General features: G+C 38.4%; 1 protein-coding gene and 1 long non-coding RNA gene across 7 annotated transcripts in view; one reads left to right on the top strand and one right to left on the bottom strand.

Moving 5' to 3' along the window:
* SORCS1 (sortilin related VPS10 domain containing receptor 1) overlaps positions 1–16,492 on the bottom strand; it is a 508,497-nt gene that overhangs the window by 454,922 nt on the left and 37,083 nt on the right. The window lies entirely within an intron of this gene.
* LOC144301137 (uncharacterized) lies at positions 3,361–12,320 on the top strand. The gene is made up of 3 exons (XR_013367912.1): positions 3,361–3,675; positions 9,709–10,059; positions 11,929–12,320. It is a non-coding gene; the product is annotated as an uncharacterized LOC144301137 (long non-coding RNA).

Here is a 16,492-nt window from a genome sequence, read left to right as displayed (position 1 = left end):
CTGAGCCACCCAGGTGCCCCAAGTATGAAAACATTTTCTGCCAAGCAGTATCATGATAGGACTTTTGTCTGTGCAGATCAGGTCCTGTGTCATATGTAGATGGTCATTAGGTAAGCTGCAGAGCAAACAACTTTTGTAACAACTGCATTTTCTGGCTACTTCTCAAGTTGTTCTTCACATCAAGTTAGACAACTTTAGGCAAGCAGTTATGATATATCTCCTTAGGCCTTTCTTTGCCAGCTTGTCTATATTTCTTTCCATCTTTCCTCCCAAGTCAATCCATTCCACCTCTAGGCAATCCTATGGCTCTTCTTGGAACATCTAGAGTGCCACTTAGCAGATACTGAGGGCTCAGAAACAACCACCATTTCCCAGGATCTGTTTGCCACCCTAAAGAACTAGTCCTTTTTCTGAATGTAGTGTGGTTAGCTCTTCCTATGGTCTAGATCAATAATCGTATGTTTTGGTTTTTTCCCCCCATAAGGTTTCTAGGCTAACTTCATCAGTTATAAGAATAAAGGACCTGGCATATGAGTGGGTATCATATGTCATACAGTATGTCCACTTAGAAAATGTATTGTTTTCTGCTTGTGCTCACCTAACACCTTGTTTGCAGATGACATCATTTTAAAAGGAATGAGGGAGTTTAACTAATTCCTTATGGCATAACTCCCCACTTTTGAATGCCTTTTTCCTGGAATTGAAGTTAGTTCCTTTGAGATATCAACCTGAAGCTCCAGAGTGATAAGTTAGATCTACTCTTTTTTTTTTTTTGCAGTTATTTTATTTTTTATGTATTTTTATTTATTGATAACCTTTACACATGTAAACTTTCTTCCATGAGATCCTCATGCATTACCCTCGGGAAGCACTTATTAATATTTTTGTTTTCCAATTAAGAAAACTAAAAAGTATTGTTAGACCCAAGATTCCTAAGAACATGGTAGAGACAGGACTAGAAGTCAGATCTGCTGCCATGAAATTTCATTCTTTTTCACTAACTATTCATGAAAGACCAACCATGTGTCAGATATTAAGTTAGGACCAGGATAGCTTTTGCACAAAAATAAGTAAGATATGATGTCCATTCCATTAAGGAAGTTTGATACAAAATGTTTTCTTCCTTTCTTAACTACAGGCTACATAATATATCCTCTGTATTTTAATTTAGACTCAAATTCCATCTCCTCTTGAGGAAGGAACTACTAGGAAATACAAGAGGTATCCACCTCCAAAAACATGACCCTTTCCAGGGCAGCCCGGGGGGCTCAGCAGTTTAGCGCTGCCTTTGGCCCAAGGCCTGATCCTGGAGACCCAGAATCGAGTCCCATGTCGGGCTCCCTGCATGGAGCCTGCTTCTCCCTCTGCCTGTGTCTCTGCCTCTCTCTCTCTCTGTATCTCTCATGAATAAATAAAATATTTAAAGAAATAAAAATAAAAAATAAAGAATAAAACATGACCCTTTCTATAAGCAGGTCCACTGAGCTCCTACTCAATAGTTAAACATTATTCCCTAAAGTTAAGAAATGGTCTATGTGCCATACAGTTATTACAACCACTTGCCACATATGGCTGCTTAAATTTAAATTAAGTACAAGTAAATTTAAACTAAGATAAAAGTTGTTTCTCAGTCACTCTAGTTACACTTAAAGTGTTTGTAGCTACATGTGGCTAATACCATATTGAACAAAGGAGGTTTGGAACATTTCTGTCATTGTGGAAAATTCTACTGAACAGTGCTAGTATATGTTTGAAATACATTTTCCTTGAAACTACTGAACCAAAGAACCACAGAATCACATAATAAAAAGCCATAAGGACATTATAGATGAAAGTATTCTAAATTCATTCATTCATTTGTTCTGTATGGATTTAACAATTACGTATTAAGTGCCTACTATATGCCAGGCATTGTACTTGTAGTAGAAGATATATTTAGCAAAATAGATTTAATTCCTGACCTCATTCATCTTACAGACAATAAAATATGTAATTTCAATAGAATGTGATTACTTACTGCCCCTCTAACTTTGCTGCAATCACAACAAATGACAACTCTATTACGTTTACATGTATAAAGGGGAACAAACTCTTTTGTCTCTTGAGAGATTACAATCTTTCTGAGCCACAAAGAACCCTCTACTAACTAAAGGGAAGTTTTCTTCTAGACATTTCTGTAGGTTATTGAGGTTTGACCTTAATAAGAAGCATTTACGTCTATTTACCTCATATAGATTAAAATATGAGTCTTTCAGACATGGGTAGATTTTATAATCTGTAATAATAGGTAACTAAAAGATCTCTTAGGCAGGCTTTATGATAGCATCAAAGTGATGTACCTAGGGATACAAGAGAAGAGAGCATTGAGAATCTAAAAAAAAAAAAAAAAAAAAGCCTGAAAATCGGCCTTTGATTAGGTTGGCTTAAGTCATCCTATTTAGTAGAAGAACATTTCTTCTATTCAAACTAAATATTACTCAGAGGAGCAAGTACTAGTTCTAACCCACGACTTTGGTGTTTGTGGGCTGAATCTTGATCACTCCCTCTCGGCATTGTTTTAAGATCTAACTCCTACAGAGGATTTAAGAGTAAGATCAAGAAAATACTCATATAAGAGTAAAAGTTTATCTGACAAGATTCTTAATGTTATTTTAAAATTATCCCTCCTTAAGAAAATACTTTTTTTTTTCTGTTGAGAAATGCACATATATTCTTGAATGAAAGCAGTAACTTCAAAATTTTTTTTAAAAACTTTTATTTATTTATGATAGGCACACAGTGAGAGAGAGAGAGAGAGGCAGAGACACAGGCAGAGGGAGAAGCAGGCTCCATGCACCGGGAGCCCGATGTGGGATTCGATCCCGGGTCTCCAGGACCGCGCCCTGGGCCAAAGGCAGGCGCCAAACCGCTGTGCCACCCAGGGATCCCTCAAATTTAAGAATGTTAAAATATTTCTAGAAGCAAGTCTTCTGTGGACTAAATGTGTGTGTGCTTATGTTTGGGAAAAGTTGATTCAATTTTCTTTAAAATAAAAATAACCTGAATGTCGCTAAGCATGACATTGTCCAGTTAATTACGAGTCTCATTACACCCTATCAACTTTAAGATGACCCATTTTGTACAGAGACGTAACCTACTCAGTCTCTTTAGACTTTTGAATATGCAAGTCTTAGTTGACCATGATCTATTTGTTATCTTTTTTCCTTGCTATGGAATAGTCAATGTCTTCAACTGGATTGGACAAAAACAGACAGGAAGCTTTCCTTTATAGATCTTAAGAGACCACATATATCTTGCTCACCATTTTGCCCTGATGACTAGAGAATGCATCACAAATAAGTATTTGTTACATCAGTAAGTATAGAATCAATGAATACATGAATGGTTAACAACAATCACTGCATTTTAGACACGTGTCACTTCATTACTTTATTATTTTTTCAAACACTGTGGATATGAGAGAATTTAAAGTTCAGAGGGAAAAACTTGTGGCCTTTCTCCTGCAAACCAACCTGCATATCTTACTTCTCTGTAGCTGGACATGAAGAAACCTATGAATTCTGAAAAGTCAGGGGAATGAGTAAGGTATTAGGGATGAGTAAGGGCCAGGAGAGCAAGAATAAGCAAGTTGTATCAGGTGAAGCCTGGTTTCCAGCAGCAGCATGGTGTCAAATTGTAAGTTGTTCAGACTTTTAATGGTATCACCTCTTTTGAGTTACACATAAAAAGGGAATCTAACTGGGATTTGTTAAAGGTTTTTTATTTTGCTTCCTATATCTCACTGGGCATTTCATTAGGGTTTTACTTCTGTTCTAAAAAGAAAGAAGAAAGAAAGAAAAAGTCTTGAAAAAACAGAGGAGTCTGAGCATCTACCTATTAGATGCAAAGCTAGGGATTGGAGTTCTTTTACCTAACTCTGCCTTTTCTTCTCTGACAACTGAAAAAGCTAAAAATGCACACACAATTAGAGGGTCAAAGAAAGAATACATACACACTAAAGAGTAGTGCAAATCTTTACATTTTCTGAACATAAAGATGTTCTGTGGTCATGGTCATTATAACGCCCACCCTACTGACGAGTCACATATTGCCATAACATTGCTTCCAAATGTTTGCTATCAATCTTCCCTCTTTGGTGAAACAGCATCAAAATGGTGTAGAAGCACTCTCTGCCTATTGTATGTCCCCATACCTCTCTCTTTCCATACTCTTCACTGGGCAGTTGTTCAATGTCACAATAAGCTCAGGAGAATATGATCAGAAGGTACTGTATGATTATTATAATTCCTTAATCCCTATACCTTGACAGAGTTGCATTATTTAAACTCGGGTATTTTGATTTAACCTGATTATAAGCAGAAAGAGAATTGGGTCTGCTCTGTAATTAATCATTTCTGCATTACGTTTTTCACAAAATACAAGAAACAAAGACCATTCTAACCCAGACCCTGATGTGCAAATAATTGGCCTGGCTTGGCTTTTGTCATTGTAGAGGACAGTGGCCCTAAGGTTAATTAATATATGCTTTCTAGAAAGACACACAACACTGTAAGTCCTGCCCATCCTGAAGCTCTGGGAAATTCACAGAGCATGCCTCACTTTTCTGTTCCTTCCTTTTCCCTACAGCTTTCCCTACATAAACATTCTTTGTCCAAAAAATGCTGGTTTTGATCTTCCTCCTTTTAAATACCATAGAGTGCCTAAGGCTTCAAAACTACATGTTTCTTTGCTCTTGGTTCAATATGCTCAGTGGGAGAAATTTGTCATCGGAGTTGTTGCTGTTGGAGAAATATAGAAATCTCCTTTCCCCTCAGTCCCCAAAGCATCTGTTGCCTGGACTTCTGTTTGTATTAATGAAATATGCCATCTGCATTGTGTAGGCTTCTACATTTCAGTAGGAAGCAAAGAGGGGAATCCCAAAGAGTAATCCATTAGCCATATAATGCCCCCTTTGTGCTCCTTCATGCATGACTCAAAGACCAAATGCTCCTGACCACCTGTGACCACTGCCATGCACACCATTTTAAATCAGGACAAACTCAAGTTCTAAACATGCCATCATTTCATTCTGAGCTGACTCATAATCCACTCCTTTGTTTGGAAAAAAAATCACAGAGTTTTTTCCTCTGCCTTAATGGGTGGCGGCTTAGAACCTCTTTAGACACAAATGACAGAAATCTAACTCTATTAAGCTTCAACAACAAAGAAACTATATTATTGCCCATGAATCTGAGAAGTTTAAGGAGAGAATCTTCAGGTCTAACTGCTCCTGGTGCCCAAATGTTCTGGAAATAGCCTTTTCCCATCTATTAGCTCAATTTTCCTTGCTGTCACATTATACTCAAATTCTCATCAGGCTTCCGTCCTTTTGTTCTGGGTTAATATCTGACCTGTTTCACAGCCATATTATTCATTAGTTCCAGCAATAATATAGAAATTGAGTTTCTTTGGCTTGAAAGGTCTGGCTTTGGTCACCTCCTCTCTTTTGAGCCGGTGTTTCCAGCCAAGAAGGATGCTATGCTCACATTGGCAGAACTCAGTCATGTGTCCCTCAGGATCTGGAGTGTGGGATCTACTCTACTAGAACCTTCTGGCCTGAGAGTAGGGAAAGGAACACCAGTGTGACATTTCCAGTAGAAGGAATGTTTAGACAGACCAAAAGTAAAGGTGTCTACTCCAGAAAGGAAAGCCTAAAAGACATTCTAACACTTGGCATTTTGGAAAATGATTTAACCTCATCTCATCACAGGACTGCAGAGTCCTTTCTTTTGCTTACTCCCTCCCATTCCACCCCTTTACAAAATCCTCTAAAGATGCAGAGAAATTCCCTTGGGATATCAATTACCTTTTACAGGTATTAATTACCTTTTAAAAAGTCATATCTGAGTGCAGGTTTCAAGAAAGGACAGGTCAGGAGTTAGTGGCCAGACCTAAGAAATAGGGAGCTGGCAAGCATGAAACAACCTTAGTTATGTGGGAGATAGACTCATCAGGGGCAGAACCAGAAAAGCCAAGGATGACCTGAATATCAGCAGTATATCCAAAAGAACCAACCAGGGAAAGAAATGCTGGACAGAAAGCCCAATTTTATTTCTCAATAATCAACATATATCTTCAAAGTATAATAATACTAATACTAGCAAACCATTAATTTGTATTGAGTGAATACTATGGATCAATCACTGGGCTTAGCATACCTAGCCTAATGAGGAAACCAACTGTGGGGATAAACATAAGAGTGGCCCCAATGAACTATTTGGAGACTCAAGGAAGTGTAAGGACAGAAGGTGATATCTCAGTTAAGATGTGAAGGACACTGTAAAAGGCTGAGTGAGAGGGAGATTGATCTAGAAAGTTAACACAGTATATAAAGCTCCTGTGATAGGTCAGAGAATGCAGAGATCAGGAAAGAGTACTTCTTCATGGCTAAAGCACCACGTGAAAAGGGCAGAAAGAGGGGAGAAAAGAGTATAAGGTATTCAGAAGGATAGAAGGGTAAAAAATAATAATAATAAAAAATAAAAATAAATTTTAAAAAAAGCTGTGCTTAATTTGGATTCTTCTGACCCCCGGGACAGTTCAAATCAAAAAAATGGTTATGCCTCTGCTGTTGGATGCAGATAATGAGAAGTTAGGATTAGGATCTCCTCACCAAATGCGTTCTCCTATTACCATGTACATTCAGATGATATAAATGAGACTCACTCCTAGGACAGCTTTATGCTGGACAAATTCAAACATCACTCCACATTTGACAAGAGCAAGATGCTTTTCCCCAACAGTGAGCATGCAATTGGTCAATCCAGATACACAATAAGCCCCTAATCTTGGTATTTCCCAAATCAGGCACATTGCCCAGCATATTACAAGCTCCGTAAGTATATATTGAATGGATACTATGGGCAGATGAGTACAAAAGGTATTTTACTGGAATCAATCCAGACCTGAGAACTACGTATTTACTCTGTACTTACTTAGCCACTCTTCCACCAGCCATCCATCTAAATATTGAATGCATTATAAGACAAAGCTGTTATAGCTCTTGAAGGAAATGGCTCCTGCAGAGTTCTGAAGAAAAATCACACTCAGCTCACAGTATCAGGAATAAGAAAGACTCTGAGGCACCTGAGTGGTTTAGGCAGTTAAGCATCTGACTCTTGATTTGGGCTCAGGTAATGATCTTGGGATCCTGAGATCCAGCCTGCATTGGGTTCCACACTGAGCAGGGAGTCTGTTTGAGATTCTCTTTCTCCCTCTCCTTTTGCCTCTTCCCACTCTCTAAAATAATTAAATAAATCTAAAATAAAGGAATAAGACTGTTCTCCTTAACCACAATTCTTTAACCAAATGAACATTGTTAATCTTATAAATGCATGTGTATAGTTTTGTTTTAGCTACTAGAAAGTTTATAGTAAATGTAGGGGCATAACCCATGAGTTGAACAGAACTATACTGTATACAAAGGCTCATGACAGATTTGTTCTAGGACTTGATCATTTTCGTCCACTGACTTACTTAATATCCAAGGTCCGTTCTTTGATTTAAAAATTACCCCTTATTCCATAAGGTTGCAAGGGACTTGATAAAAATGTATATAATATAAAAGGATAAACAGATCAATGGGTGACTACACAAGTGAACTGATAAGTATGTACACAATACTTATTAATTAATTACCTTAAATAAGGTTATTAAGACCTTATTAAGTAAGGTCTTTATGACTTTGTCCACTTTCTTTTAGTTTTTCAGGATATCTGCAATACGAACAACATTCTTCTCTTGTAATAATAACCATATAGTAAGCACATATCAGCATACTGATTGTTTCTAGGCATCTAAAGACATGTGACTAGACGTGGGCAATGTGTAGTGACAAGAAGTGATATATATGGTTTCCAGATCAGAACACTTAATTATAATGTGAGATCCTCTGTGGTTTTCTTCCCTAGCCTCAAAATGAGCAAAGTTACAGGTGGTGAACTCCTCTCAATGTCTGGGTCCCTTATGCAGAAGAGAGTCCCCAAATGACTTACACTTGTCACATAATATAAATAAGATACACACATGGCCTGTTCGAAGCTTCTGATAATTCAGAGTTGCTTGTTATTGCAGCATCAGCTAATCTGTCCTGCTATATACCTTAATGAAATGTAGTATACAGCCAGTGAAATGAAAGCAGGAGACAATCTTCCAAAGGAGCTGAATCTGCTAGTATAGGAAGTGAAAGAAGAAGGTAAAATAGCAAAAGTTTATTGTGGCTTTTGAAATTGTGCAAAAGAACTAGGAAGAGTTCAGAGATGTATGACCAAAGTTACTAGGATGGACACAGATACAAACAAACATGAGAGGTGCTATTATTGTCCACCTGTAGATTTGTGTGGCTTTGTACATTTCATATACTCAGCTGAGATATACATCTGGCTTTAGAGAAAGGATATGGTTTATATAAGGTTTGTATTTGAATGGTCACTAGCAGAAATCCAATTAAACCCATTCAGAGAATTATACAGCAGGAAGACCTTACTATGTCTCAGGCCTTGAGAAGTTACCAGCCTTGCCTGGCCTTGATTTTTGTTTCATTAGTAAAATGGAGAGAGCACTGTGCCTGTCTTACAGCATTATTAGGACAATAAAATAGTCCAAATAAATCCTTGACCAGAATACAAAACAAAACAAAACTTCAAGAATTGTTAGAAGCCTCTTCAAACTTTTCACTCTACATATGAAAAATCATATGTGCAGAGAGGTTAACCTAGTTGCCCATGTCCCAGAACTGGTCAGGATAGCTAAGAAAAAAGTCTTACAATTACTTACAGGTGCTGGGTACTTTTTATATTTCCTAGAGACCAAACAAGCAGATCTGTAACAAATTAAGCCAAATTAATTTTAGACAGGTAACATAATACGTGTATTGATCATCAAGACAATGTAGCTGGGGAAAATGAAGGAATCTGGAGAGTATCTGTGTATGGAGTTATCCATTGAGATCCAAGACTGATCACAGCTACCCCAAAACCTGCCACTCAGCAGAGCTCTTTATGGTCTCTTCCAGTTCATTCTACCTACCTTTTCAGAGCAAAAAGCATATGCCATCTAGGATAAATACCTGGCTTTTAATCATGGCCTACTTTATAACCTATCTCCTTGTTATCATTGTTATTAATTCCACTTCATATTGGCATTACCTTTGCAAGTGAATATATTTTGTATCAGAAACAAATAATCAGCCAAACTCTTTGAGGGTAGGTGTTGGATGTTGACTACCTTGCATCCTGGTATATCTAATAAAACACATCACATACTGGTAGGTCATAAGGTATTTCTTATAGTGTTATACACATAGAAGGCACTTAATTTGTATTTGCTGAATGAATAAATAAATGCATGAATAAAGAAAAAAGTAGTAAAAGAAACTCTCCTGCCTATAGCCAAGTGCCTGGGAGAGATGATTGTATAGTGCTATATTATTCTATTCTCTGATGGTAAGAGTCTGATTTAGACTGGAAGATTCAAAGTAAGTAAGAGGCCATTCAGACTAAGCAAATCACAATAGTGATCCTTATTAGTTTATAGAAAGAGACCAAAGACTTATAACATGGGTCACTTGAAATAGGGATAAAGCAAGGACCCAGCAAATTCACAGCAGTAAGCAGTCTCATAATGCAAAGGATAACCTAATAGATCTTTTCCACCTGTTATTTCTCTAAGGGAGGATTCTTTCCATGAGACCAGAGATGACTAACTTGAGAGGCAAAGCACGACTGCTTAAACCAGCCATGCATCACCGGCACCAAATTGCTACAACTGAAAATACGAAAAGCAGGCTAACCACATTCAAGAAAACCCATTTAATTTCCATAGAACACCCCTTCCTGTAACATGCTCCTTGTAGGGAAGACCACAGTGAGGCTCCAGAGCAAAAAGCAGCAAGCACTGATCTCTGTGGAGGGGTGGAGGAAACCTGGCATATGATAGCTTTGTTTAAGGGTTTATATGAAGAAATGAACAGGACGAAGAGCAAAATAACCAGCACTTTGACAATGAAGTTCAAATTAGAAGGTAATATGGCACAGTGCAAATCACAAATGTCTTCGGAGCCAGAGTATTTAAATTTATAATGTGCCACTTGCTGAATGTGTGTGTGTAGTCTCAGACAGGTTACTTCATTTTCCTGAGCTTCATTTTCCCTTATAAACTAGAGGCAGTTTCTCAGAATTGCCATGGGATGACATGAGGTCAATCATAAGTGTGTCTGGCATATAGTAGGAGCAAGTAAAATATAACTCCTTTCTGGCTCTCCTCAGACATTCTTGATTCAACAAACATGTGTGGCATGTTGAGATGATCCACAAAATGCCCAGATTTCAGTGCAGCAGGAGTTCAGAGCTGAGCTGACCACAAGAACATAAGCATTCTCCCTGCTTTCCATGAATTAGGCTTTCACAGTGCAAGATCCATACAATGATGCGTTTGGGCTGATGCTATCTGGCTTTTCAGGTGTTTCAAGAAAAATACAACAGAAAAGGCTAGATGGTGGCTGTAATCACCATATCGTTTAACATATTAATAGTAAAATGGTTGTGATTCAACCACATTCTAAAACACCATCCTATAGTAAAAGTCGCCTGCTATTCTTTTTTTTTTTTTTAAGAGTTTATTTATTTATTCATGAAAGACACACACAGAGAGGAACAGACACAGGCAGAGGGAGAAGCAGGCTCCATGCAGGGAGCCCAACGTGGGACTCGATCTCAGGTCTCCAGGATCAGGCCCTCCTGGGCCGAAGGCGGCACTAAACCGCTGAGCCACCTGGGCTGCCCCTCATGGTATTTTTTTAAGTAACACCATGGCAAATGCCTATGAAATATCATTTAAAGAAAAGACAAAACTGTATAGTGGCATATACAGGATGAAACTAGTTATTTAAAAAGCAACAAAAAATGCATTTTATTTCCCTTTATGTGCATTTCCATACACAACACAGACACTATCTGAAAATAATATGTGACGGTTCCCTTTGGCAAATGAACCATAGTTTGGGCACAGACCAGAGAAAACCAATATTTTTATCCAATTGTTTTTTAATCTTATACAGCAAAAATTTGCTCATGTATTATTTTTATAACGAAAAAAGGAGATAAGGAACTGAAGGCAAGCACATCTACATGCAGACATTGGCTGGTGTATGGGGCCTGTGCCGAGGGGAGAGAGCAACAACTGGATGCCTCCGTGAATGCAGATGTGCCGGGCTGCACTGAGTGCCAGGCTCGACAAGTGCTGCAGAGCCTGGTTCTGGCCTCATCTGCTCCAGAGGGCACAAAGAGGTCATCTCATCAGGGAAAATATCCTTTCAAATTACATCCTTGTTTCCATCTCTCTGTTCTGGTCCCTAAGCCCAGTACAACAAAGTGCCTGCTTTTCCTGACCTTGGTCAATCCTGATATTTCTTCCATGTGTTGTTTTTTTTTTTTTTTTTCCCTTCAAGTAAAACCATCAGAAGTCTGTTTTTCATTTTCTTCCCTTTTTTTCACTATTCAGAATGAGAACTGCTGAGCACAAAGTAGCAGGAGTTCTGCTCTAATGTCAGGGTTCTGCTTCTCTGATCACTAAACCAGGAAAGGTGAAGAAGCAGCTACTCAAATTAATTATAGATAAAAATAGGACATTTGACTCTGTGTGTGTGAGAGAGAGGGAGAGGGAGAGTACCAGAGAGAGGGAGAGGGAGAGAGAGAGAGAAAGAGAGAGAGAGAGAGAGACTGAAGAAGGAAAGAACACAAAGTCGTATTAAATGATTCATAAATGAATAGCTAGCTATAGATTCTGTTTCTTTTTATTGAACAAAAGTATTGATACTGACATTGATGACACAATAGCATGATACAGCTTTAGGAAAACCTCAGAGTCTAAATGTCTATCATCTCTTTACAGGTTAAAAACAAAGAGAGAAAAAATCCTGTCTCATGGTCCAAAGGAACCGATTTAGCACTTGTCTTACAGCCTGAATTTGCAGCTGGAGATAAGCTCTGAATTGGGCATGAAGAGAAACAGGAGAGAAAATTCAAGTTGGAATAATGCTAAGTAAATCCTCAATGTTGTTGATGTCGTTTGAGACATTGTTAGAGATGCACAGACAGTATTAGTCATTTTGACATGCTCCTTTCTGGTCATTGTTACTGCTTTCCCTCATATCCAAGATGAGAAAAATATAGTGCTTTACATCCACAATTTCCCCTCTCTCTTTTTCACTTTTTTTTTAACTTCTAAAAATTATGGGGCAGAAACAAACTGGCAAAAAAAAAAAAAGAAAACTAGCAAACAAACTGAATGTTTAATTAAAGAGCCAAAGCAATTTCCAACTTAGAAGTGGGTACATGGTGAAAGATTCTAAAAAAAGTTGCAGCTCCCCACTAAAAAGTGAAATAATTGGTCCTTACATTCACAGTTTTCCCACAAATGATGTGGAGTGCTTAGAACAGATGAAATAATGCACATATGGTCACGAAGCAATATGGCAGGCAACCATACTGCTCAACAACCAGGAAAAAAGAAATATAAATGGGCTAGAACTATGTGAATGTTGATTCTTGAAAGTAGGTCCAACTAGAGAATCTTGAAATGAATAAATGAAAAGCCACAGGCAGAACTTTGAGAGCAAGCAATATAAAACATGTTCTGAACTCATTTTATACCCCAGCAATTAGCCCAGAACCCAGCCCAGGAGGCACACCCAATAAATACAATGGGTCACAAATTAATGCCAAGATTATAAACAAGACTGGGGTTTGTCCAGAGTTAAAGATGATGTTATTGCTGGATAATTTTTAGAATGTGTAACTCAAAATGCGACAACCTCCTTCTACCTATAAGATATAGCTTAAAGTTTAAATGTGAGTGCCCTGGAGAAGGCAAATAAGAGTTAAAGTCTGTGATTTACCATTTTATGAGCTGGGTGATTTGAACACTTTACCCTTTCAAAGATTTAGTTTCCTCTTCTGCAAAGTGGACCCAGCACTGAAACCCACGGAGTGAGGATTCAATAATATAATGTGTGAAAATTGCTTTAAACCAGGCCTTTTAGTGGCGGTGTGCTTATGAAACACATGTCATTGTTTTTTTGTCAAGCATAGAAACTCCGAAGAGAGGAGATGTGTGCAGTGGTCTCAATAAGCATGGCATGCTCCAAGCTGCAGCTCCCAGTTCTGACCGCTGTCTGCCCTGGAGACGAGCCTCTATTAAATGCACCTAAGTCCTACTCCCTCTGCAAGTCTGATTCCAATGTTAGGATCATGCATGCAGTGGGAAACCTGCCTAACAGAATCCAGGATGGCCAGTTTTGAAATGTACATTTTTCTCCCAAACTGGGGACTTCTTCAGCTAGCTCTAAAGTGTTCATAACTGAGTACAGAAAACTGCAAAGAAAGAAACCGTATCATTAATAGTGTCCACTCCTCCCTGTCTACTTTGTCTTGGGAACCGGTAGCTGGTCTGACCTGAGCACTGGTGTAGTTACCGGTAGTGGGAAGTACAAGACAACAAGGTAATCCAAACTAAGAGTCCGTGATCCATCAACTCGAAAAGTTACGTTAGGACAAAACTGGAAAAAGGAAAACATGCAAACCTGGTAAAGAGTGTATAAAAAGTGTGATTTTCTCTTTACGAAGCTCACAGGGCAGACAGCGGTTCTCCGACCAGATCACGGAAACTGTCGCCTTTTGGTCGGCTAAATGCAACTGTTGAGAGCTGAATTCTCTCTTACTGCCCACTGTTCCCAGTTTTCCCAAAACAAAGATGCCCATTTTCTTTATTTCCAGAAAGGTCCAGAAGCTTTGCCAATTTTCTCAGCCAGAAATTTGCATGGATTATAGTGATATTAGGCCATTTCAACATGAAAATTGCTTTGACTGTGCCACTGGAAGTTGGGACCGACTTACAGCATCCACCTGGCTATGGATGCTCTCAATAGAAGGGCTTCCTTAGAAATATTAGATCAGAAGAGCCTGCCTCTCTGGATCTCCCTCTTAACCAATGGCACAGACAACTGATATTGTGCTTCATTCACACTCCCTAGATCAGTCTGATTTTGTTACCAACGTAAAATCAATCAATTATGAACTAATGACTAATCAAAATAAATCCATTCACCCAAAGCCCTGCGTATCACAATACAATTAAAATCAAGCTATAATTCCTCCAAAATTAAGAGTTAAGGGACCTACAGACAAATGCAATGACAAGAAATTCAATATAGAAATTATCGTTATAGGAAAATCTGCTGGCATCTAACATGTAGATTCAAAGATTTTTGTGTGTTTAACTTATGTGTTTGCTTTGGTCTTTCCTGGTGTTTGTAGAACCATTTCACAAAATTATGTAACAGAGCTGCTAGAAGGAAATCACAGAACATTCTCCAGTTTATGGAAGAAAAACAAAATAAAACAAAACACAGGTGTTCTCAAGTACTAAGCAGTTTACATATCACTGAGCATTAACAAAGCTGGACCTAAAATTCAACATTCTTTGGAGGTGTTTTTTTCCTTTTCCCAACAAATACTGCAATTTGTTTCTTAGAAATTGCTAGTGAGATATACACAAACGTGCCCTACACAAGCATCAGGAAGTTTCATTCAGTCCCTTAGTCCCAAGAAGCAGTATGTCAAACCCTGGCAATATCTTCCCAGCTACACTCTGGAAACAAAGCAAAGAAGGAGATGTAGACACTTGGTCACTGCTCACCTGTCTTCCCGGTGGTGGCTATATAGTCTTTCTATTCAGAAGACGTGACTTAATGTGTTTTGAAGTGGGTTCAATCTCTGAAAATCTGGCAATTAGGACTTCATGGGAAGGCTGGGAAGCTAATAATAATGGTGAATAAGGGGGAAAATAGGCTTCAAGCTACCTTGGAAATCAGTGTTTCTTGGTCATAACAGGAAAACTAATTCAGTGCCATAGACATCTGGTTGCTTGTGTCTTAATTGAATCACTCAGTTGTGTGTGTGTTTTTTTTTTTCCTCCTCTGTGCTAATAACTGAAGTTTAATGGGATTTTAACATTTCCAGCAAGGTGGCATACATCCCCAGCTCTCGCAGAAAGGTAATTGACCAAGATTGTATTAAACCATCATTATGGGAAATGCTTCAGGTCCCAGAAGAAAGGCTACCAATGCTTCTAAATTGGAATGTTCTTCCTTCTTTCATCCCTAAGGTGATTTGCCAATAAACTAACATGTCAGCAAATGTCTATAACACATGATTAAACATGATCCAATCTGATTAAATACCTATTTAAGGTCACATTTATCTCTGCTTGACTTTATTATCTCCTCTTTGACCTACATGTCCCTTTTCTTTCCTTCTGGTCTATGCCATTGCTTTGGAAGAGTCTCTTGAGTCACACCACATTCCTCTTCATTTTAAGCTCATTTTAAGCCTGACTTCCTCCAAGGAAACCAATGATCACTTGACCCTGTCTAAAACAAAACAAACAAATGCTCCAATGCCTGCTTCTAAATTTAAAAAATGCAATTAAATAAAACACTTAGGTCATCAGCCTAGAAGAAGCTGACATCCTAGGACTTCTAGGACTCGTGGTCAGCATCTTTAAAAATTTCCCTGTACCACTCAGAATACTATGGTTCATAAACAAGAAATATCTTAGACAGGTTTCTACTTTATCAAATTTCTTAGACTCTAGATTATAATAAAATTTTAATGAGAAACAAAAATAATCTGACCTCCTGTGATCTTTAAGAGAGAAGACCCCTGTGATCTTTTGCATTCCACTAATTTGATCTAAACCATTTTCAGCCTCTGGGATGAAATCAGAAATCTTCCTTAGGACCTTTTCCCTGCATGTGTGTGGAGTGCCTGGGTCCATGTCTTGAGCCTCATTATGAAACACCAATGAGAAGTGACACAACAGTTCTTCTGCTCATCACCAGGGTACTTCTTTTGATGGATGGGAATTTAATCTCCTCTAATTGTGGGCATTTCCCTGCATCCTAGTTATGAGGGAGGATCTGTGACCTCAAGATAATTGTATTAATGAATCAATTCCGAGCAGAAGGGACACAGTCTGTCCATGACAGAAAAAAAGTCTAAAAGATTTGTTAGGAACTAATGAGCAAATGGGAGAATATTTATAAGCACTCTGCTTGCCATAAATAGCAACAGCGAGGGAACAGCATACAACTTAGCACCATGGGCAAGTAGCCTTTCCTTCCCCAACCCTCTCATTTGAGCCCAGCAGTGGTTAACATGATTTACAGATCTTTGGTGGCTTCGGCAGCAAATGAGATGCCAACCTCAATCCTGTTCATGACAGGCCGATTATTCAGAGGAGATGTGTAATTGCAAAAACTGCCCATGGTACATTGGCTCTTCAAGAAAGCTTGCTGATAATGAGCCAGATCTTGCCAGGTAAGAAAAATTACCTGGTTCAGGATTCTATGTTGCCATTTAGGGCATTTCTTTTCCTTACATTTCTTGGACCAATG

Source organism: Canis aureus, chromosome 29, assembly GCF_053574225.1.
Source record: "Canis aureus isolate CA01 chromosome 29, VMU_Caureus_v.1.0, whole genome shotgun sequence".
NCBI classification, from domain to species: domain Eukaryota; kingdom Metazoa; phylum Chordata; class Mammalia; order Carnivora; family Canidae; genus Canis; species Canis aureus.
The sequence above is the reverse complement of the archived record's forward strand: the minus strand, read 5'-3'. Positions and strand labels throughout refer to the sequence as shown.